Source organism: Bubalus kerabau, chromosome 11, assembly GCF_029407905.1.
Source record: "Bubalus kerabau isolate K-KA32 ecotype Philippines breed swamp buffalo chromosome 11, PCC_UOA_SB_1v2, whole genome shotgun sequence".
Lineage (NCBI taxonomy): Eukaryota > Metazoa > Chordata > Mammalia > Artiodactyla > Bovidae > Bubalus > Bubalus kerabau.
In genome coordinates, this window is record NC_073634.1 from 68,230,235 (window position 1) to 68,253,411 (window position 23,177).

The window sequence follows — 23,177 nt, forward strand, 5'->3', positions numbered from 1 at the left end:
TGGTTGTCAGGTTTAATGCACGTTGTCCACATGGAAGTTTGTGCAATACATATATACTTCCACTGCATACAGGACAGGACTGCATACATCTGTCTATTATCTTCCCCTTCATTCACCTGGGAACGTCTTTATTTCTTAAAAATAGATAAACAAAATCTTTAACTAAGGGCTGGGTTAACTTGAGGGAATTTCCTGGATACCAAAAAGTAGAAATAAAGGGAAAAAAAAAAAAAAAAAGACTACCAGTAGTGTTCTTTAAAGGCAAGCGTTGGTATTTCAAGACTGTAAAGCAAAAATTCAAGGGCTATAGTTAGGCTCCAAAGTAGGAGAAATCATCCAAAAGGAGCAGAGATCAACTTATGTGCCAAACAAGGGAAATAAAGGGACTTTCCAATTAAATATCCAAGACAAATCTTGAGAGGAGAGGAGAACGATGACATCCCAAATTCCAAACATGACAAAAAAATACATGAGCCAGGGAAAAAGATTCTCTATGATTGGTTAAGATATGTGAGGTGGGAAAGCCTAGAAGGCCAACTGCACCAGATAAGAATGGGCACAAAGCAACATGAATGTGCACCCAATCCTGCCTTTTGACAGCTTTAACCAGAAGGCCAACTTCAGATGTGGAAAGACATTTAACCATGAATTATGCAAAGGAAAGTGGGTTCACAAGTAAAAGGCAATTGGCAAGGCTTGTAGGGCAAGTCTACAGATATGTCACTGAGGCAATCAATTGATTTAATTAATAAGAAAACAAAGCCAAATTGGGTTATATCTACATTCTATAGCCTCGAAACTAGTCCAAGTTTATAATCAGTTCCCAGTTCATCTGCATCAGCCTGACTTTCTAAGATGATGAAAGGATTAAGTCTGTTTCATATCACAGTTTTAAGAGTCATGAGAGTGTGACTATTTGTTACGCTGGGCTACCATGGGCTGGATAAGGATGGGAGAATATTCTAAAGCAAAAAATAAGTGGAATCTTCACTTCCAGAAAATCCTCTGTCAAGAAGAACACTTTGATTTAAATGCTAGAACAACAGCTTTAACATCTCAGGGAAGTGCCCCCAGTTTAAGGCCTTCTTCTAAACTAAGAATGTGCTAATGTGTATAGGATCAAAGATCAAGAAGCTCTTCCTTTTAATTTGACTTTAACAGCCCAGAACTTAAATTTGCAGTACTCCTGACTATCAAAAGATGCTAGTTTAGTTAATTCATTTTGTAGAGTGTTTGTGTTGATTTCTATACCCAGTGAGATTGAGAAAGCAGGTGGTAAACCATTCATTATGGTGGATCAGGCAATTGATCATAGATAGTATGTGTTCAGAGCTTCCCAGGTGGTGCTAGTGGTAAAGAGCCTGCCTACCAGTGGAGCAGATTTAAGAGAGGCGGGTTCAATCCCTGGGTCGGGAAGATCCCCTGGAGGCGGGCATGGCAACCCACTCCAGTGTTCTTGCCTGGAGAGTCCCTTGGACTGATGAGCCTGGCAGGGGACAATCCATAGGGTCACAAAGAGTCAGACACAACTGAAACAACTTAGCATGCACACAGGCAGGATGTAGTCAAGGTCACTTAGTATACACAGGTTGCGACAAGCTAGAGTTGCCCTGTCCTGATTGTTAGTGCAGGGCCTGTTTTCTCTATCCATAGATAAGCAAACCTCAAATGTCCTGTTCAGAGAATATGACATTCTGGAAAATTCAAATTTTCACTTAAACCTCCAAGTCATATGCTTTTGATCCTTATTGTTGAGAATCTTTTCTAAAGTGTAGTTCCTAATGGGTTGATCAAAGTCTTTCTTCAGAAAGTCAAACTTTAGGTAAAATAAAGGAAAACAAGAAAGAAAGGAAGGAAAGAAAAGGGAAGGAGGAAGGAAGGAAAGAAATTAAAAAGAAATTCTTGGGTTTCCAAGTGTCACTTTGAGTTTAAAAAAGCTCTAATTTATTTAATCAATATTTGTATACACTGAGACATATAAAATTCTATTAATCATCTTTCTTGTCCTTGTTTCTATCTCCATCTCCTTCTCCAAAAACATTATGAGAGTTTCCCATTTTATGGCTCCTGAGGCAGACACTCAGGCCTAGGTGGTACACAAGTCATGTGTCCCCCGAAGCCGCTGGAATCTTCTGGAAGGAGACTCACCAATCTCCCTGTAGGCTCCTTGGGAACTGATGGCTGTGGACAGGACTCCAGGATGAGTTCTTTTTTTGTGCTTTCTTTCCTGCCCATCTAAGTGGTTTCTGACTACTTTGGCATGTTGCTAGTTAAAATTCATTCTTTTAAAGCTGAGTATCCACTTAGCTCCTCTCCTCTGAACTTTCGTCATTCATTATTAACAATGAAAGCCAAAGTGCATGAAACAAGTTCAGCCCTATCTGTTTCTGGCATGAAAGTAATGTCTTGGCATATTAGTGGGACACGGCTCTATCTTACATTAAATGATGCCTGCGCCCACAACAAAGGCACCGTCTCTCAGCGCCTAATAGGATCACCTACTTCAAATGTGAAACTTCCTTCTTTGAAATATTTGTTGAGATTTCATAAACCTGTGAAGATTCTCAAACTCAAACAAAACCTTCTAGGCTTCAGTGCAAGCCCCGACTCTAAAGAGCTTTCTGTTCTATAAACCGGTTATTGGATCTGGGTCTTGAGCCTGGGCAGATGGGGGAAAAGTGGGGGCTTCAGAGGATGAAGAGCTGGCTTTCCACTTTCTCTTTTTGATACAAAAATAAAAGTCATCTGGATTTGACTGCAGAAAATGAATCATATTAAGCATTTTAAAAGCACTATTCTTTTTGCGAGACCTAATTTCAGACCGATTAACACTTTAATATGAAACAGAAGCACATCATTTCATTAGGAGACAAAATAAGGCCTCTTAACTACCATATGTTGTCTCTTCTTTTGAAAAAAAAAAAAAAAACAAAAAACCAAAAACCATCTTTTGAAACCTTTGATTGTAGATTGAGCTATAAGAGGGAAGGTAAATTTGGCACCAGGACCCGCCCCAAGTGAGCAGATTCTACACTGAAGAGCCTCACAGTCAAATTTCTTTTGGGGTGATGCTCATTATTCATTCTATTCAGTGGTAGAGGACCTAACCATTGCCCTAGAAAGCTGGCGGGGAAATATTCTTTTATGAATATAGAAATCAAAAGGATCTTTCTGTATGTTCTTCTTAAGAATGTCTGTGCTGACACAAAGAGCAAAGAGACACTTTGTACCACTGATTTCACAGATTACTTATTTATTAAATAGATGAAACAAAATTATAGCTGTCCCTTTTCAATATTTAAATTTTTTTAATGATAATGCCTTTAAAATGCACAGAACATGAATGCAGGAGCTGGTGTGATAGGAGAGAGCCTTATTGCACATAATTAACAGACACATAATGTCTGGTAACTAGTAATTTCCTTCTAGCTGAGTAAGGAAATAATTTAATCATGTTGATCAAATGAATCCCAGGAGCCCAGTGTAACATTATGCCTTAAAAAAAAAAAAAATCTGCATTAACTGATAAAAGACTACTTGGTTAAAAAAAAATAACATCGTTTCCAACCTTGTTTAGGTATCCTTAATAGTATTTAAAATGCAAGCCTGATTTTAGTAATTGGCTTAATCTGACATCTTAGGAACAGTATTTTCCAACCCTGGCAAAGGCTATAAGTACTAGTACGGTACACTTTTTTAGAACTGACTAAAATCTAAGTGTGGCAATATTGTAGATTTCCTTCACCAATGCAAAGGGCTCCCCCATCTTTATTGAGAGAAGTGTGTAGGAGCTATAGGAATGGGTGCTTTGCAGCGAAGTGGTTAGACCACACATCCATTTTCTATCTTTTTTTAAAGAACCTCTTTCCTAGAATGCCATTCTATATTCAACAACTAAATATAAACACTCATTGCTCATGCGTAAATTTCATGCAATGTTGAAAACAGTCCAAGAAGAGGTTTTTACTTCAAATTATTCTCCCAAGCATATTTCTCTTTAGTAGGGCATATCCTACTCTTCATAGACTAGTGTTGCCTTTTGAAATCTTTTGTGGTCTTCCCCATTGTCCTTCTGAACTACTTAGCAAAGGCAGCGAGCCACTTTCCTGCTATCTGAAGTCAGCTCTTGGTAATGAGGTGATAGAATTTAACACTTATCGTAATACATTTTATCCATCTATTGTTTGCTAAATAATTCCTGCAATAACACTTTTATTCTTTCCATAATTCTTCAGGGCAATGCTGGAAGAATAATATTTTTACTGCAGTGATTGATGACAGGTCCTAGTGCTATACAGCCCCCATGAACGGAGGTTATTGATAAGCATCAGGAAGATTGAAGGGAGTAGAGGGGGCAGGGAAGCATCCAGAGGTCTGTGCTGCGTGGAAAGAACGTCAGGGATCAGAGGGTTAATACCATTTTATGAGGTTGTAAAAATCTACCCCAAGATTCTTGTGTTAGCAATATTCTTTGTGTAAGATGTATGTTATTAAAACAAGTAGCAGCATCTGAATTAAAGTGACAGTATGATGGATGACGACTGAAGGGGAATCAGAGCTGTTTGCAGCATTTGGGGCTAGATGTGGGAATTCTGCCTCAGAGGCAAGGAGCTTGGCAGACACATTGATTCCGGGCTGACGCATGTTCATAAATATGCCCCCAGAGAGGTGTGGCCTAGCAGAATTTACAAAATTATGTTCATGAATTATTTAACATTTATTTATGGATGCTATATTTAAACAGTATTTGCCAAGGCGAATGGACCATAGCTTACAGAGTGATCTTTAGATAATGCAAATTCTGCACAAGGCTGAGATGGTGGGTGGCTTGCCCAGTGATGCTCAGCCTATCAAAACTATATTAGGGGAGATGAGTCCACCAGCAATGGAGCTGCCCTCTTGAGACTCGAGGGGTTTCCTTGATGTAGCTGAGGTCCAGAAAGATCTTGAACAAGGGGAGGTCGAGGAGGATTTTTCCTCTTCAGGAATGCAGTTACGTCAAAGTACGTGATTGTGTTAGTGCTGATTCAAATTTTAACACAATAATGAGTTTTTCTATTTATAGTAATGCTATTAAGAATCGAGAATGCCACACTAGTTTTAGACTGAAAAGAATGGAAGGAATTAGAAATTACTGTAACCTACACACCTCTCTCGGAGAAGGCAATAGCACCCCACTCCAGTACTCTTGCCTGGCAAATCCCATGGATGGAGGAGCCTGGTGGGCTGCAGTCCATGGGGTCGCCGAGGGTTGGACATGACTGAACAACTTCACTTTCACTTTCCACTTTCATGCATTGGAGAAGGAAATGGCAACCCACTCAAGTGTTCTTGCCTGGAGAATCCCAGGGATGGGGGAGCCTGGTGGGCTGCTGTCTATGGGGTCGAATAGAGTCGGATACGACTGAAGTGACTTAGTAGTAGTAGTACACACCTCTCTAATCCTACTTAGGGCCATGTTCAAACGTATGAAGAGGTGAAAGGTGTCACTGGTGACCTGATAATTTTAGCATCATATAATTTGGGATGGAGGACATGGCAGAGATTCTATTGCTCACCAAAAATTCTGTTTTTCCCCACCATTCCATTTCCATCCTCTTTGCTCTCATGTAGGACTTTATAGTTAGTTCTTGGCCAAGAAATGGAAGTGGCCTGTGTAACTTCTGTAGTCAAGACAGTACAGGTTTTCTGTCGTCTGTCCTGTCATGGTAAATGAAGAGACCACATATTTCAGAAAGTTTAGATACAATATAGCAGAGTCTCCAATAGCCCAGTCCCTACTTTTATGCTTGGGGCTAAACCCATCAACCTGTTTGAGATGGTAGCATGGTTGAGAAATTATGGTTGGGTTAGGTTAAGCCATTGAGATACAGAAATCGTTTGTTACTGCAGTGTAACAAAGGCAGTCTTGACTAATGTGCTAAGCTGATGCTACTTGGTAAGCCACCTTAACCATTGAAAGAAGATGCTTGTGTCAGAATGTAACTCAGAATACTATTCACTTTCAAATAGTCTTACCATGAGAAAAGGTCAACAAATCCAAACAGCATGCTTGCTGATGAAGTTGATTTGCTTTCTGACCTAGGTTCCTTAATTAACCACACCTGATAAGGAATAGTTCACAAGATGCTCTGAGCAGCACTGTGTGGACAATGGTACATACCTTCAAACAGTATTTTATTGTTTTCAGTGGATGAGTGACATGCCTTAATGCTACTCTTGCCTCTTATCATGCCTAAACTTTTCCATGAAGGCTAAGGGATACTCACAGAGAGAAAAAAAAGTGCAATCTGAAATGGACAAGGTAATTGTTTCAGGAGACTGCCTTTATGGTTTTGCCTCCCTGCTGATTTGAAACCCGTATCTTATCCAAAAAGAAACAGACCTCCTCTTTTTCATTTTCATTCCTCCTCTAGGATCAACAGTATTTTCCTCCTCTAGCAAAATCACTGTAAATATAATAATAACCTGATCAGTGGCAATATCAGGGTATCCTAGGCTACAGAAATCCAGGAAGCTAGGAATATGAACAAAAGATAAAGCAAAGATCTGATTTTATTAGTTCCAGAAAACACTCAGTAACAATCAAGAGAGGCAAGGCAGGAGGATTGAGTTCTACTTTCCAAAGAGGGGTAGAGAAAAATACTACACACACACATACACTCTCTCTCTCTCATATACAAAAGACTCTGATCAAGTTCAAGCTCATCGACCAATATAAAGGCTAGAAAATAAACACATATTTCTGTAAAAGTAGAACTACACCTGCAGTATCACTGGTGTCTTCTTTGTTACTTTTAAGCAAATATAAAAGCTAAGGTTGTAAACAAATTGATTTTACACGGTCTATATGTAGATTTTGAATTTGATATCTTATTATAATTTGCCTTTGTCTGATTTAAATTGCCTAGGGTAGGTGGCGCTATTGGTAAAGAACCCACCTACCAATGCAGGAGAAGTACAAGATGTAGGCTCAATGAACCCTAAGTTGGGAAGGTCCCTTGGAGTAGGAAATGGCCATCTGCTCAATAGACCAGATTTAAGCTAGCTCTGCAGTCAAGTAGACAAAACTAGAATTAATTATTATCTGAGTTTGCACAAAGTTTGCACAAAACAGGAGAAAAATATTAACATTGGTTTGACACTATTTTTATTACTGCACCATGCTGTTGTTCACATTCATATATGGCAGAATATAAAGATTTTTGTTTACATATTCTTTGGATGTTTCACAAATCCTACCAGAGTTGGATATGTGTGTGTACACACATGGGGAGGTGGAGATAAAATTAAATTTTCTAGTCCATTAAAAAAATAGCCATGAGAATAATAAAAATAAGAGGGCATTTTCACAATTAACTGTAAAGCTAGTCTTCCAAATGAATTTAGATTGGGACCAGTCTTAAGTCACTGTGATTTCATAAAATACCAAAGAATGGTCATGGCAAATAGATGGGGAAACAATGGAAACAGTGACAGAATTTATCTTTTTGGGCTCCAAAATCACTGCAGATGGTGACTGCAGCCATGAAATTAAAAGATGCTTGCTCCTTGGAAGAAAAGCTATGATCAACCTAGACAGCATATTAAAAAGCTGAGATATTACTTTGCCAACAAATGTCCATCTAGTCAAAGCTATGGTTTTTCCAGTAACCTTGTATGGATATAAGAGTTGGACTATAAAGAAAACTGAGAGCTGAAGAATTGATGCTTTTGAACTGTGGTGTTGGAGAAGACTCTTGAGAGTCCCTTGGACTGCAAGGAGATCCAACCAGTCAATTCTAAAGGCAATCAGTCCTGAATATCCATTGGAAGGACTGATGCTGATGCTGAAGCTGAAACTCCAATACTTTGGCCATGTGATGTGAAGAACCAATTTATTGGAAAAGACCCTGATACTGGGAAAGATTGAAGGCGGGAGGAGAAGGGGATGACAGAGGATGATATGGTTGGATGGCAACACCAACACGACGGACGTGAGTTTGAGTAGGCTCTGGAAGTTGGTGATGGACAGGGAAGCCTTTTATGTTGCAGTCCATAAGGTCACAAAGAGTCTAACACGACTGAGCAATTGAAGTGAACTGAATTGTTCATCCAGAGTTGAGCACACTCCAATATCCAGAGGACAAAAGTAAGTACATATTAAAAATCTAAAGAATTGAATTTTTAGTTAAGGCCTCTGGAATCAGATAAATTTCCCATATCATCTGCCTCTTTTCTTTCTTCTCCTCAGGCAGGAGTGTGAGACCCTAACATAAACCTAAATTTTTCATCATCTTAAAGGATACGCTGTTCTTCCTCTTAGACCATATTTTATACACTTTTTTAGCTGTGAGCAAAGATGGTTCACATTCCAGAAAAATGTCATTTTGGCATTATCAGTGTCTATCACAGAACTTGTTTAACTAGGTAAGATCAGGAGAATTAGGAGAGCCCTTTCTTAACACTATTCCTTTTGGGTTAAGGCAGATATTAATCATGTCTGACTTCTTCCAAATGAAAAGTAAATAATCCCCTATGACATGTTATGCATTTTTTTTCTACCCTAAGGTGTTTCCCCTTAATTTTGGAGTTTATGTATTTGAAAGAGATGCTAGCACAGTTGATAGTAGTTTGAAGAGGTCACATTTCTTCCCTAAACCAAATTCTAGTGAAGAAAACACAGCTGTCTGATAAGGATCCTGCCTTTCATCCCCCCTTACCGAAGTCTAATTATCCTTCAATGACAAGCTTCAGGTACATGCCCATGTAATGAACTCATTCTTTTTCATTTTTTTTTTTCCCACTGTGGGTTCCAATCATTTTCCCCTGGTAAGTTGTGCCTTTGGCAAAACCGTGAGGCAGATAGGAAACACAGAGTCAGATCCAACTTTCTCAGGTTTTGCCTTCAGAAAGTAAACAAAAAACTCATTCTGCAATTGAACTGCTTCTGGTCAGCTCTTGAACTTCACTGCTTTCCAGCCATCACTCACCTGAGACTTCTCTTCCCATCATTGTGCTTATAAAAATCTCATTACCTTCCTGAGACTAACACAGACTGACCTCTTGTGTACACATCCCTTCCAATGGTTTGTCCTCTGAGTCATTCCACTGAAACAAGTTCAATTCTTTCCTTCTATTGGACTCAATATTAACCCATCTTGCAGATTACGCCAATCCACAGTCAAAATCTAGCAATGCAATGATCTATTGGCATTGTTAAAACCACTCCAAAACTTAAAATAGCAATGTATTCCTTTCTTTTGTGGTTCTGGGGGTTGATGAGGCCCATGAGCAATTCCAGCTTGATGTCTTTCATGTGGTTGCCCCCAAATGATGACAAAGCTGTTATCACAGAGGGCTCAGCTGGGTTGAGCTATTTGTCCAAGATGATTCACCCCTACAGCTGGCAATTGATACTGGCTGTCAGCTGGGAGTTCAGCTGGGGCTTGCAACCAGACCGCCAACATGTGGCTTCTCCATGTGGTTTGGGCTCCTCATAGCATGGGGGCTTTGTTCTAAGACAGTATTCCAAGAGGCAGGAGACCAGCTAGTGAAACAGCTGCAGGCTAGTTAAGGTCTCTTGTGTGGAAACAGTATGGTGTTACTTCCATCAGATTCAGTAGTTAAAGCAATCACATTGCAGAAGAGCATGAGTGACGTGACCAAGTTTGGAAAATACTTTTTCCAAATGATATTAAACCTTAAAAACAATAAATAGCCTGTTAACTTTCCCTTGGGACAAAATCCTAGATAATCAGATTCAAATTCCCATTTAACTTGTTTGGGAAGCTAGGGGGAAAAGAGCTTAACTCCTTCCACAAGAAATCTATAGTCTAGAAAAGGAGTTTCAGCTATTTTCTCAAAGGACTTAATCTGCCTGATGTTAGTACTGTGCCATGCCCACACATTGCAGTGGTTAATATGGTAATCTAAGGAGCTGGAATTCGAAATAATCGGGCCCAGCATATGCAACATTGGTGGATTAATAGTTCAGTTGGTTGTGTGCAATGCAGAGTGGCAGCGGAAAGGAAGAAGGCTGGATGCGGGCTTCAACTGTGAAGAAACTAGCAAGAGGTCCACATTTAAAATCTACAGGGCCTGATGAAAAAAGATTTATTTCTTTTAAACTTCTCCAACCTTGACTATGTTCATTCATAACATAAAATAGAAAAATGTAAAGTTAAAGTTTTTATATCATTGAAAGTTGTCAAATATGAAAGACAATTATATTCACTTATTATATCATGTCTGGCTCTTTTACTGATGTGACAGTGATGTTGGAAGAGTAATGATGCTAAGACACAAATAATTCATTGACTATTATATATCTTTCATTAAATAAATTTCTTACCTTCATCTCAGTGAAATCACCAATTATGTTACTATACTCAAGAATTTTACATAATTTATGAACTGATGCTAAATTTAGCAACCTTTTGTGACTTGTAGCTTTGTTTCAGTCTATTAATTTCAGTGTTGTATTCATTTCAGTTTTAGAAATGTTGCTCTGCTGTGGCAATAGCATCTTAAATTGCCAACAAAATTCTTACATTAACACTTAGATTTATAAATAAGGTCAGAATTTTGTATATCATGCTTGAATATTTAGCTGGATTTCTTATCATAAATTATTATTATCAAAAGTTATTATAAATTATTTTAGCTTCTTCACACAGATTATTAATACATATCATAATTTTCCTCACATTTTAAAAAAGTACCTAGATTTACACATTAATAGAAGGAATTGGCATTATATTTTATGCATGGCACATGGAACATACACATGCATGCACATATTTAAGAAAATTGTGACTTATTTAATGCTGAAAAATATGCCTTCAACCATTATGTGCAAAGTTTCCAAATGCTGTTCTCTTTTTCCCAAACCATTAAGTTGAAGGAATTGGAAATTGGAAAATGAGGAAAAGTAAGAAAATGGACACTTGGAAATGATATACTGTTATGCAAGAATCTATGGCATTCATCCTGACTTAGAGGAAGGATTTGATATGTTAATTTGCTTCTCTTCACTAAATGCTTTAGGTGCTCAAATACTTCTGTACCTGATGCAGTGTCTCCTCTGAGGTCAGCATCAGTATTATTCACAAACCTTCCTGGCTTTTCAGTGCAAACTGCTTTTTGTTTTAAAGCCCTAAGGAACAGACATGGAGAAGTACTTTCCCTTTTGGGGCTTCAGTGGTGTTTGCAACAGTGGATTTGTAGGGTCAGCCTGGGCCAGTACTGGACATCAGATCCTGAGCAAAAGAATGCCCGTGAGTCCCTCACCATATTTGATACAGTGTGTATTCGTAATATGCTAGTCCTTCTAAGTGTGGAGCTCAGGGTAGGTGATCTTTCCAGGGTCCAAGCATATTAGCTAGGAAGGTTTTGCTGTCCTTACATCTTATTACTCAGCTGCCTCATTGTTCATTCTCCAGATATTTCTCATGTCCTCCTCTCTACAGTACACTGATTCCTTCTTCCCATCCATTTCTTTTAAAAACTCCTTTTCTTCCTTATTTCTCCCACTCCCTTCCCTTTTCTTTCACTGCAACTTCTCTTTTTAAAATAAAGTTTTCTCAAGAAGTATGTAGCACACTGTTTCTTAAAATGCTTGTGTGTTGAGGGGTGGGAGTGGGAAATGTATAAAAATCCAAAATGGAATATAGAAAAGTGAAATGATTCCATCTTTACCCTCCTCCAGTACGCATCCTTCTCAGAGAAAACCACTGCTAAGACCTCAGTTTTTGTATTTCTGGGCCATTTTCTGCACATTTAAAAAGTATTTTTTTAAACAAATGTAAATAATCAGGAGCATATAGTTTTATAATTTATTCCTTTTCCATTCAGCAATAAATAATGAATCTCCTTCCAGGTCAGAACTTTTAATTTGTATGTAGTATTTCATATTAAGAATGCAACATTTATTTATTTAACCCTTTCTGATAGTTGCAAATGTAGGTTTTCTCCAATTTGGGGTATTATTAAATATGCTGCAATAAATAAACTTGCAGTCATCTTTATGTACTTGCATATTACAGATGTATGCCTAGACTTGGACCATGTGATTAAAATAATATTTTTAAATTTGATAGGCTTGCAAACTATCTTTTCAGAATTCTTTTATACCCCTACACCAATGTATGAAAAATGTTTTTCTCTTCAATTTTCCTAACACAAATTGTAATCAAATCTCTTTTGAATTTTATTTTCGTTATTTTTACAGACTAAAAAAATAAAAGAGAGATTCTTTTGTCCCACTGTATATTTTCCTGATTCTCTAATGAGATTTAGAATCTATTCTTGTTTACTGTTGTTGTTAAGTGGCTAAGTCATGTCTGACTCTTTGAGAACCCATGGACTGTAGCCTGCCAAGCTCCTCTGTCCATGGGATTTCCCAGGCAAGAATATTGAAGTGGGATGTCATTTCCTTTTCTAGGGGTCTTCCAGATCCAGGAATCAAACCCATGTCTTCTGTACTGGAAGGCAGATTCTTTACCTCTTTAGCCAGCAGGGAAGATAGAGATAAAACTTGTCTACATATGCAATTTATTGTTGCTTTTCAGTTTCTAAGTTCTGTCCAACTCTTTGTGATCCCATGGACTGCAGCATACCAGGCTTCCCTGACCTTCACTATCTTCTGGAGTTTGCTCAGATTTGTGTCCATTGAGTCAGTGATGCTATCTAACCATCTCATCCTCTGCCACCCCTTTCTCCTTTTGCCTTCAATCTTTCCCAATATCAGGGTCTTTTCCAGTGAGAAGGCTCTTCAACATCATGTGGCCGAAGTATTGGAGCTTCAGCTTCAACATCTGTCTTTCCAATGAGTATTCAGGGTTGATTTCCTTTAGGATTGACTGGTTTGATTTTCTTGCAGAACCAAGGGACTCTTAAGTCTTCTCCAACACCACAATTTGAAAGCATCGATTCTTAGGTGCTAAGCCTTCTTTATGGGCCAGCTCACATCAATACATATACAATAAATAGCTCTATTCCTATGATTCATTTATTTATACTCTAACAGGTCAGACAGTAAATAATCTGCCTGCAGTGCAAGAGACCAGGCTTGATCCCTAGGTTGAGAAGAGCCCTTGGAGAAGGAAATGTCTAACCCACTCCAGTATTCTCGCCTGGAGAATTCCATGGACAGAGCAGCCTGGCAGGCTACAGTCTATGGGGTTGCAAAGAGTCAGACATGACTGCAGTAACTAACACTTTCACTTTCTTTCATTTTATCTTACTATCTGTGCACAGATACTTTTCTCTATGTGCTCTTTTTTTCTTTATTTATAATGTCTATTTTTTATAGAAATTTTTACTTTGTACACAAACTTGTCAACTTTATTTTTTATGGCTTATAATCATTATTTTTCCTTAAAAAAGATATAATCTACCACAGTAATAGAAAAAATTCTCCTTTGTTCCTAGCAATTTTATTATTTTCTATCATGTTTACTAGAAATTTAATCCATCCAGAGTGTATTTTATATAATTATTAAACATTATAGTATTTCATATATTACAATTTAATAGTGTCAACACTTTTCATTAAATCCTATGTCTCTTGATTTACAATGGCATTTTTAGAACATTAAATTGCCATATTTATAAGAGTCTGAGATGCCTATTTAGTCCCACTGGTCTATTTGATTGATAAATATTGTTTTAATTAGTGCAATGTTATAATTTATGTTAACATCCAAAAGCATTTTAATTTTTATTCCAAATTTTGATTATTCCTACCCATTTGCTTTTCCAAATATATTTTGGAATTGAACTTTCACATTAATAAGTGCTTCCACTGGATTTTTTCACTGAAATTTCATTGAATTTATAGTAGTCTGGGTAACATTCTATGTTTATGATATCACTCATTTTACAATGAAATGTGAGATATCAGGTCGGCTTTTGTGAGTTTAGTGAGGTATAGTTTTCTTTGTATTGTTATCAGACATTGTCAAATGTATTCTTATGTATATTACAGCTTTTGTTACTATTTTGAATTGAGTCTTAATTTTCCATGACATATTCTATTTAGTTTTTATAAAAGAAAGTTTTGTTTGCTTTAATTTTCCATGACATATTCTATTTAGTTTTTATAAAAGAAAGTTTAGTTTGCTTATTTATATTTTATCCAGCCACATTTTGAACTATCTTATCAGATCCATTTTTAGTTGATTATCTTTAAATTTTTTCAAAAAATAATTTTCTAATTTTTAATATAACATTTTCAAGCACATTGCAGAGGTGAATTTTAGTCAACATCTACATACTCACCACATAGATTCTACCATTAACACTGTACTATATTTCCTTTATCACGTGTTTTTAATCTATACATTTTTCCCACTTATGAATATAACTTGAATTTTGAAATATTTCTAAGTTCAGACATCAGTACATTTTTCCTATAGGCTTCATCATTCATGGTTTTAACTAGAGTTCTATATTTATTGATGTTTGTTGAAATTAAATTTGTATGCAATGAAATATGCAAATCTTCAGTGATTTGTATATTTTGAGTTTGACAAATTCGCAAACACGTTGACAGAAGCTTGTTACCTCCAAAGTTCTCTCATTCACCTTTCTAGGCACTCTCTGTTCTTATCTTTCCAGAGGTTACCAGTATTTTGATGGTGACAGGGAAAGTGGAATGAGGTTGATTACTTTAGAAAGTAATGTTCATTATGAGATTTAAAGGAACAAGACATAGCCATTCAGAAGATGCTAAGGAAAGGTGTAAGTGCAGAGGTCCTGAGACGAGACAGAAATAAGTTTGCTGTGCTGAAGGAAATGCTCAGCATAGTGGAATTGGTGCTATAGGACATAGCGGGAGTTAAGGAGAAGAGTTAGACACCAGCTAGATCATGCAAAGCTTTATAGACCACAATGAACTTTGGATTTTACTCTAAGTGTGATAAAAGGAATAGTAGGATTTTAAACAGAATGGTGAAATTGAGTTATATTAAAATAGATGATTTGGGATGCTATGTGCAGAGTAAGATTAACAGCAAGGAGACTGTTGAATAAGCCATTACAGGATTAGAAAAGGCATGATAGTAGTTTGCATTAGGGTTATGGTGGGAGAAGTCTTTGAGGACAATTATAAGGCTCAAACATGACTCCTAAGACTTTTGCTTGAACAATTGAATGGATGCTACACTTGTGACTGAGATAGAGAAAGACTGCAGACAGAAGCACATTTGAAGAAGTAGGATGTGAGTGTGTATGTTAAAAGATGAGCAGGAGGGAAAGAATAGACATATGTTTGAAAAGAGTTAAAGATGAGATCTCTACTAACATACAGCTGGAGGTGTCAAGGAGGCAGTTGGAAATATGAACCTGGAACTCAAGGAAGTGATCAGGGCTAAAGTTGAATGAATAGCTTAAAGATTAAGTCATGTAGTATAGATAAAGAGTTGGGGCCAAGACTGGGGCAATGAACATACAGAAGAGGGCAGAGGAGAAGGAGCTTGAATTGGAAAGACCTGATAAAGGGAAATCAGGAGAAAGTCAGGTAAGACAAAAGGACACATGTTTCCAGAAGAAAGAAATGATCATATGTACTGACTACCTCTGAGATGTAGACTAGGTCGAGAATTGGAAAGCTACCGCTGTCTTTGGCCAATGGATGGAGCTGATAATCTTGACAGGGAGAAATTTAAATCAGTGTTGGTGATTGAAAATAAACTCAAAGGATTTGTCCAGTGAATGGAAAATGAAGAAGCAAAAATAACAAGTGGTTTTAGTTTATTTCAATGAAATACTTAGGAAAAAACCCATTAAGTTAGAAAATTTTTCATGATTCATACTTAAGTAACAAAGATTGAGGTAACACAATCCATTATGTTTAATTAAGTGCTCAGACTCTGCACACTTTCCTTCCTTGGATATTTCCAGCTTGATGGAGTAGATTAAGGATTTAAAGCAAACAAACAAATACAAACTTTGATCACTTTGAGTTGGTGTGAAGGATATTCCCATGTCTCTCTGGGTCTACCAAAAGTACTTTGTTTCTATTGCGAAATATTGCACTGCTCATTAATTATCATATTTGGGAAGTCATTCATCACTGTTGAAACTTTCCCACCAGAAATCTTGGACATGATACAGGTCTTCACTTTGGTTCCATTAAGATTTTATTTTAATACATCTAACCTTCTGTCTGACAAAGGTGATCCCCCTGCCCTTGTTCTACTTTCATCTTTAGTGTAGTGCCAAAAATGAGGTTTTTCATGCACAGTCAGTCTTATTACTGGTAGCAATTGTGTCCTATTAAGGGACTTTTCTGGCAGTCAGCAGCAAGATTTAAAAAATAAAGAAATAAAAAATTTTATTTCCACTTAAAACACCCTGAGAGGCTTGACCTAATGTTTTCTGTATTTTTTTTTTAACCAAAGATTTCAGGAAAATGGAATAAAAATACATGATCACTTTACAGCACTCTCCTTTCTTTACAAAATAAAGACATGCTAAAAATAGTGTCTCCTACTTACTATCTCAATGATCTTAGTGTGTGACTGATACTCATGGGGTGAATCTTGCACTAATCTTCTTAGATATATTAATTCATGTTTCCATCCAAACTCTTGATTCTGTTGAATAGAACTAAAATGGTAGGGGGAGAAGAGCATTCATGTTTTCAAAGGCTAGAGGATCTTTGAAAGTCTTCTTTAGGAAAAAGACCCATTGCAAACTCTGAAAAATGAACAAAACCACACTTTTAAAGGAAGTTTTTTATAAACTTTGTGAAAAAATGACACAAAATAGACAGTTCACAACCTTATAATTTTGTGAAGAGCAATTACCACTGAGACCTTTCCTGGAATATCTGTAAAATTGTGTTTGCCCAAGAGAAACATGGAGACATGGCTTTTCAGAGAGGTCTTTAAAGGCATTTAATTGTACAGAACAGCAGTTATAGTAAGAAATTATTCTTAGAAGATAGATGGAAAATGCTATTTGTCAAAAACTACCAATGTTATAGCATTGTTATACCATGAATTTAAAAAAGCATGAATCTCTCTCAGATTTCAGTAGCTGTTACATCTACAAAAGAATTTATGCTTTGAAGAGTAACTGGCATTTTTGGTCATTGGGCGAATTTTCAAGAATTTTAAGTCTAAAACTGACTTGAACCCTGGAATTCTTATAAAAACCAGAATTCTGCCAGTACCACATTGAGAAAAAACTTGCCAGACTGAACATCAGTATAAATAAATCAAGATTTGTATGTCAACAAGTTTAGTTGTGTGTAACTGAGTTAGCAGTCACCTCAAATGCATCAAAAGAACACATTCCAAAAAAGTAATTCTGGGGAACTTGACAAATCACTGTGCCATGTTCCAGTCGTGTCTGTTAGATGCATGGTAAAGTGAACCAGAAGGAAGCATGTCAGAACTCTTCCTGACATGAATATAGTGGTAAGAAATGTAACTCTGTGAAAACATTTCCTTCTAATTCTGGGTCAACCTTAATATGTTACAAGGGTTGATGTCACCCTTTATCTAGGAAATAATAAAGAAGCGTTGTATCCACATCCCAGAGGAAGTCCAAAGGGAACTTTGAATTGCTTATAATGATTGCTTTCCATTGGCCTGAATGAATTAACAGCCTCCTCGGGGAATGGTGTTCAGTCTGGGCCAAAAAGATAGAGAATTTTAAGCTTGTAGATGGAGAATGCGACATGAATTAAAGAAAGGATGTCAGCAGATACCAAGATCTGTGGGAGGAGAAAGTCTTAGTCTAAGATATTTAGGGGCTGATTATCCAAGCTCTTTATCTTCTAGTTATTTTTTTACTTTCATGTCATAGGATATTTTATTAAGTTTCTACTCTATGCCAGACTCTGTTGATGCTAAATATGGATTTAACTCACTGGAATAGGTACAATAGATATTCTATGTTACAAATTAAAAAATTGAGACTAACAGATAATAAGAATCCTATCCAGATAGCAAGTTGCAGAGCCTGGGATTTAGAACATAGGCATTGTAACTCTAACTCATGGATTAAAAAAACAACCAAAAAGCAAAAACGTTTTTCCTGTTTATTTGCATTTATTGACTTACTTTTATTGCAATATAGTGGGTGTACAATATTATGTAGATTACAGGTGTACAATATAGGGATTCACAATTCTTAAGGTTATATTCCATTTTTATTTTCATAAAATATTGGCTATATTTCTGTGTTGTATAATATATCCTTGTAGCTTATTTATTTTATACACAACTGTTTGTACCTCTTAATCTTCTACTCCTATTTTGCCCCTCTCCCTTCCTTCTCCTCACTCATAGCCACTATTTTGTTCTCTGTACCTATAGTCTGGTTCTTTTTTTGTTTGCTATATTCACTCTTAACCATTAAGCTATGCCATCCCCTCTAACCTTAGGATTGGCCTGTGACTCAAAAAAAAAAAAAAAAAAGGAGACAAAGCTTAAATCAATGAAGAGAATGAAGAAATTGTCTCCATTGAACACTGGCTTTGCATTTCCAATGACATTTTTTTTTCCTGCCTTCCATTATCAAAATGAATGAATTAGATATGCTCAGATTTTTTTTTAATTTGGAAAGCACCTGATTATTAGGGCAGTCTAGTGCAAACTATGTTATGATTGCTTTAGAAATTTCCATAGCATTTATGAAAACCTGGATCAATAGATACTCACTAGCTATTATCTTTTTTACTGTAAATTTGACAATTAGAAAAAAGTGTTAGAGAAGAAGTCTTCTCACATAATCTTTATGCATGAGTAATTCCTGGAATAGACTCCAAGAAAGATAAAGGAGGATAATAGGATACAATGGTATGAGAAATTTGAAAACTGTAGTATGTAAAATTGATGAGAGAGTGAAATGCCAGAATGTTCTATTCATACTTTAAGCTTCTGGGGAAAAATAATCAGTGGGGATCAACTTGTCCAAGGTTATCCAATTGTTGTTCCTGACTGAGCAATCTGGTATTTGAGATTTTATTGTGTTTATCAAAACTCTAACACTGTACTTAGAATATTCTCAATCAGCTTTACTTCATTCTTTGGAATTGGGAGCAATTTTACATTGTAGGATAAGTTACTCACAGACAATTCTTTCCTTTTATCAAACAGTCATTTATGAGGAATTTAGTTTTGATTAAGTCAAGGGTATTAAACATTTTTCCACTAAGAACTGTTATGGCTGACACTAAAACTTTGCTGAATGACACACAAATCCTCTCCCCATTTACTTTTTCACTCTAGTGTTTGAAAAGCTGATAATACGCTGCTCGGTCTTTGGTTTGCTGTCAAAAATATTCTTCTTCTGGCCAAAGATAGTAATAACTGTCATTTTACCAAAAGGCCATGATGCATTCGCATTCCGTTTTTTGCTATGGGAATAAAAACTTAGGCATTAAGGTAGAGCCACTTACCTGACAGAGTAAGGATCAGAGAAAGCATAATAATATAAAAAGAATTTTGCAAGCAGTTATGCTTACCACTATGCCACCAACACTGTACAAGAAGAGTTTTGTATTATCTCCAAAATCTATAAAGAGTGATCACCATCACTTAGAAACTTTATTGTTGTTATCCAGTTGCTAAGTCATGTCTGACTCTTTGTGACCCCATGGATTACATCCCACCAGGCTCCTCTGTCAATAGAATCTCCCAGGCAAGAATACTGGAGTGGGTTGCTGTTTCCTTCTCCAGGGATCAGAGCCAACAGGATTGAGCCAACGACTCCTGCGTTGGCAAGAAGATTCTTTACCACTGAGCCACCAGGAAAGCCCACGTATAAACTTACATGTGACTTAATGTCTCAAATTCCAAGTCACCTAGAAACTTTTTAAAGTTGTCCTATCTTGTTTCTTGATGTTTGAAATAATAATAGACATGATTACCTTTATCATACTTGCCCTAGGAGTATGAAGATTTTTAATTTATCATCCAAACTGGGACAGTAGTTTGAGTAAAATGAGCACTATGAATAATTACACAGGTTCAGATAAATGCTGTCAACTAATATTGGAGCATTTGCCCTCACCAGGCTGAGGTCCTAACTGTGGTTTTGTGAAGAAGGGGAAGTGACATAGAGGAAGATGCTCTACAGGAGATATGGATAAGAGGATAAACCCTGTATGTGGCAGTTTTGCTGGGTTTTGCCCTATGTGTCAACCCAGGAAATTTGCTTCATTTGCACGTGAAGCAATTAATGAAGATAGGAACTGAGAAGTTTTAAATATCAAAATGTGTTGAAAAGCAATATTTCTTCCTTTTCTGGAGAAGTTTAGGAGTATATTAAATAGCCATGGTATTTTATTTCAAGTGTCTTCCTCGAGATGTCCAGATTTCAAATTCTAAGCTTTAGTTCAGTTTATCCAAACATGTTGGTTCTAAAAGTCCCACTGTTTCTTTATTTCATGTACTCCCCGTTCTCAGTTGAGGACTCTCTTACTTCTTTTCTACTCTGTTCCTATAGAGAGCATTATTGCCTCTCTGTAGAGGATTATTGCCTCTCTATAGGAATGGAGAAGTCTACAATACAACAATTATCCATAAGCAAGATTACTAGTTGGCATATTCCCAAGCCATACTCTCCCTCTTCTGTAGAATAAATGCTCTCTGCCCACAACAATGGGGACTTGGGTCCCACTCATAGGTGACACAACTTAGATTTGCTCAAGGATGATTTTCATCAAGAGGAATACTGACCCAAGCTGAACCAATCAGATACTACTTTTTTGGAGTAGGGAGCCAGGGAGGATGATTGGTCCTTGTCGATTGCTTGTACTGAATCAGTGTGAAAAGAGATAAAGTCTTTTTTGGTTTTGTTTTTGTCATATGGATAGGGAAATCAATATGGTGTGAGAACAAGAAGAATAAAACAGATCTTTCAAGAAAAACAGAAGTAAGGGGCCTCATGGAGAAAGATGCAGAAAATAACTGAAACTACTCCTCTTCTGGCTGAAGTGTCTTCCCAATGACTCTCTTCCATGTGCCCCAATTTTATCATCTCCATAGTACTTAGCAGCATTTGAAATGATCTTTTTAACTTATTTGGTGATGTGTGTGTGTTTTATCTTCCCCTTCTAGAAGGCAAGGACTTTAGTGTGCTCTTTGCTATCTCTCAAGCACCTGGAATAATGTGTGTACTGTAGCTGAAGCCACACTTAATATTTGTTGACCGAATGAATCCATTAATAAATATTTAAACTGATTTCTGTTTCTTGACAGTTCAAGAAGTGAGGCCCATAGAATGTGTGATATGGTCAGAAGGGAAATCAGAACATGGGGCATGATTGAAACAGCAGAGACATTGTGAGGAGGTCTTCACCAGGCTGAGGTCCTACTGTGGTTTCCTAAAGAAGGGGAAGTGACAGAGAGGAAGATGCTCCACTTCTTCTAAATGGATAGTTCGGAGATAAATGAAGGGTTCGGAGGATAAGCCCTGCATGCGGCAGTTTTGCTGGATGTTGCCCTGTGTGTCAGCCCAGCCAGCTGCCACCGGAGCCTGAGAAAACAGAAGCTGGAGATAACAGAAGACTCAGTGCCTTTTCGAGCAAGTGCAAACTTTCACACCTGTCAGCAATCGATCAAGAGGTTTATGGGCCTGCACTATTTACACTCTAATTAAAAAATCATAAAGCAAGCACCCTTTCAGGTTGCAGAAAACCAAACTCCAGAACTTCGACAGCCACAGCTGTTAATCAGTTACTTCTACTGATCCACCAGCCAACACTGAGATGGGGCACTTCCTGAGCCCCAAACAGCCAACAAAGCAGTGGGAGAAAAGTGGGACTGGCACCAGAGAACTGCCTCCGCAGGTGGCCAGAAGCTTTCCAGCTAGGGCAGAGTCTCCATCTGGCGCTTGGGAAAATATTTTTGACACACCTAGTTGGCAGCTTGTGTTTTTCCCCTGTTCTCATGTGGAACTGAAGGCCACTTACCATTGTTAAGGCAAAATTGTGTGCCCGACGCACAGCGAGGCCAAACAAACTGAAATATTAGTTTGGAGCAGAGAAAGGTTTATTGCAGGGTCATGCAAGGAGACTGGTGACTCCTGCTCTGAAAAGCCCAGAGCTCCCCATAGGGTTTCAGCAAAGCACTTTTCAAAGTCAGGTGAAGGAAGGGGGCTCATGGGATCTGCAATCAGCTTGTGCACAATTCTCTGATTGGCTAATGGTGAGGTAGCAGAGTGGTGTCACAGGGGTTAACATGATCAGTTTCTTAGGCTCCAGGAGACCTGGAGCTATGCGCTGAAGGTCAAGTAGTTAACATTTTCCATTTGTCAGAGAGGGGGAGTTTTTTACATCTGCAAAACAAAAACTCAGGAAATGTTCATCAAGTACTATTATAATGTAGATATGGAGGTGGGATTAGGCACCTTGAGCAGTTCAGTCGCTCAATCCTGTCCGACTCCTGCGACCTAATGAACTACATCACACCAGGCTTCCCTGTCCATCACCAACTCCCGGAGCCTACTCAAACCCACGTCCATTTAGTCAGTGATGCCATCCAACCATCTCATCCTGTGTCATCCCTTTCTCCTCCTGCCTTCAATCTTTCCCAGCATCAGGGTTTTTTCCAATGAGTCAGTTCTTCGCATCAGGTGGCCAAAGGATTGGAGTTTCAGCTTCAGCAGGATTAGTGATAGAGTATTCAAAGTTGGGGGAATAAATTACCAATGGAGGTGTCAGGTCCATCGTGAGCACCCGACAACTGAGCAAAATTTACCTCCATCCTGCCCTTCTGGTGTTTCCCTTCTCCACTGTTGGCCACAAGTAGCCCAGGCTGGTTCTCGGTGCTCCTCCTCCTCTACAGCCCCACCATCCTCTCTCTCACTGTCCCCTCACTTCTTTCTAACTCCAGGGGTCTTGGTCTGGCTGCTTGAAAGGACAGGCCTCTCTCCCCTCCAGGCACCACTCAAGCTTTTTCTTCTCACTCTTCACATAGAAGGGGCCTTTCTCATTCATCAGGTCACCTACCACCTTAGGGAGGCTTGATAAAACTATGCTAGCCACCTCTGTATTTTGTTTGTGAAACACCCTCGCAGCACTTTTGTCCCTTTATCCCTTGCAGCACTTTTCACAGTGACTAATTAGATGCTTAGACCTTTGTTTCTTTCTTTACTGTCTGTTCTTTTTGTCATGTTCTTAGCCCCACAAGGGCAAGTACCATCTCTCTTTTATTCACCACTGAACACACAGTATC

At 37.8% G+C, this 23,177-nt stretch overlaps 1 long non-coding RNA gene across 1 annotated transcript in view; it reads right to left on the reverse strand.

The window, feature by feature from the left end:
- The window catches only part of LOC129622478 (uncharacterized), a 43,329-nt gene extending 21,314 nt beyond the window's left edge, over nucleotides 1-22,015 (reverse strand). Inside the window, exon 1 of the long non-coding RNA XR_008700008.1 lies at nucleotides 21,914-22,015. This is a non-coding gene — a long non-coding RNA (uncharacterized LOC129622478). The remainder of the gene's footprint in view (nucleotides 1-21,913) is intronic.
- Between the last annotated feature and the right edge of the window lie 1,162 nt (nucleotides 22,016-23,177).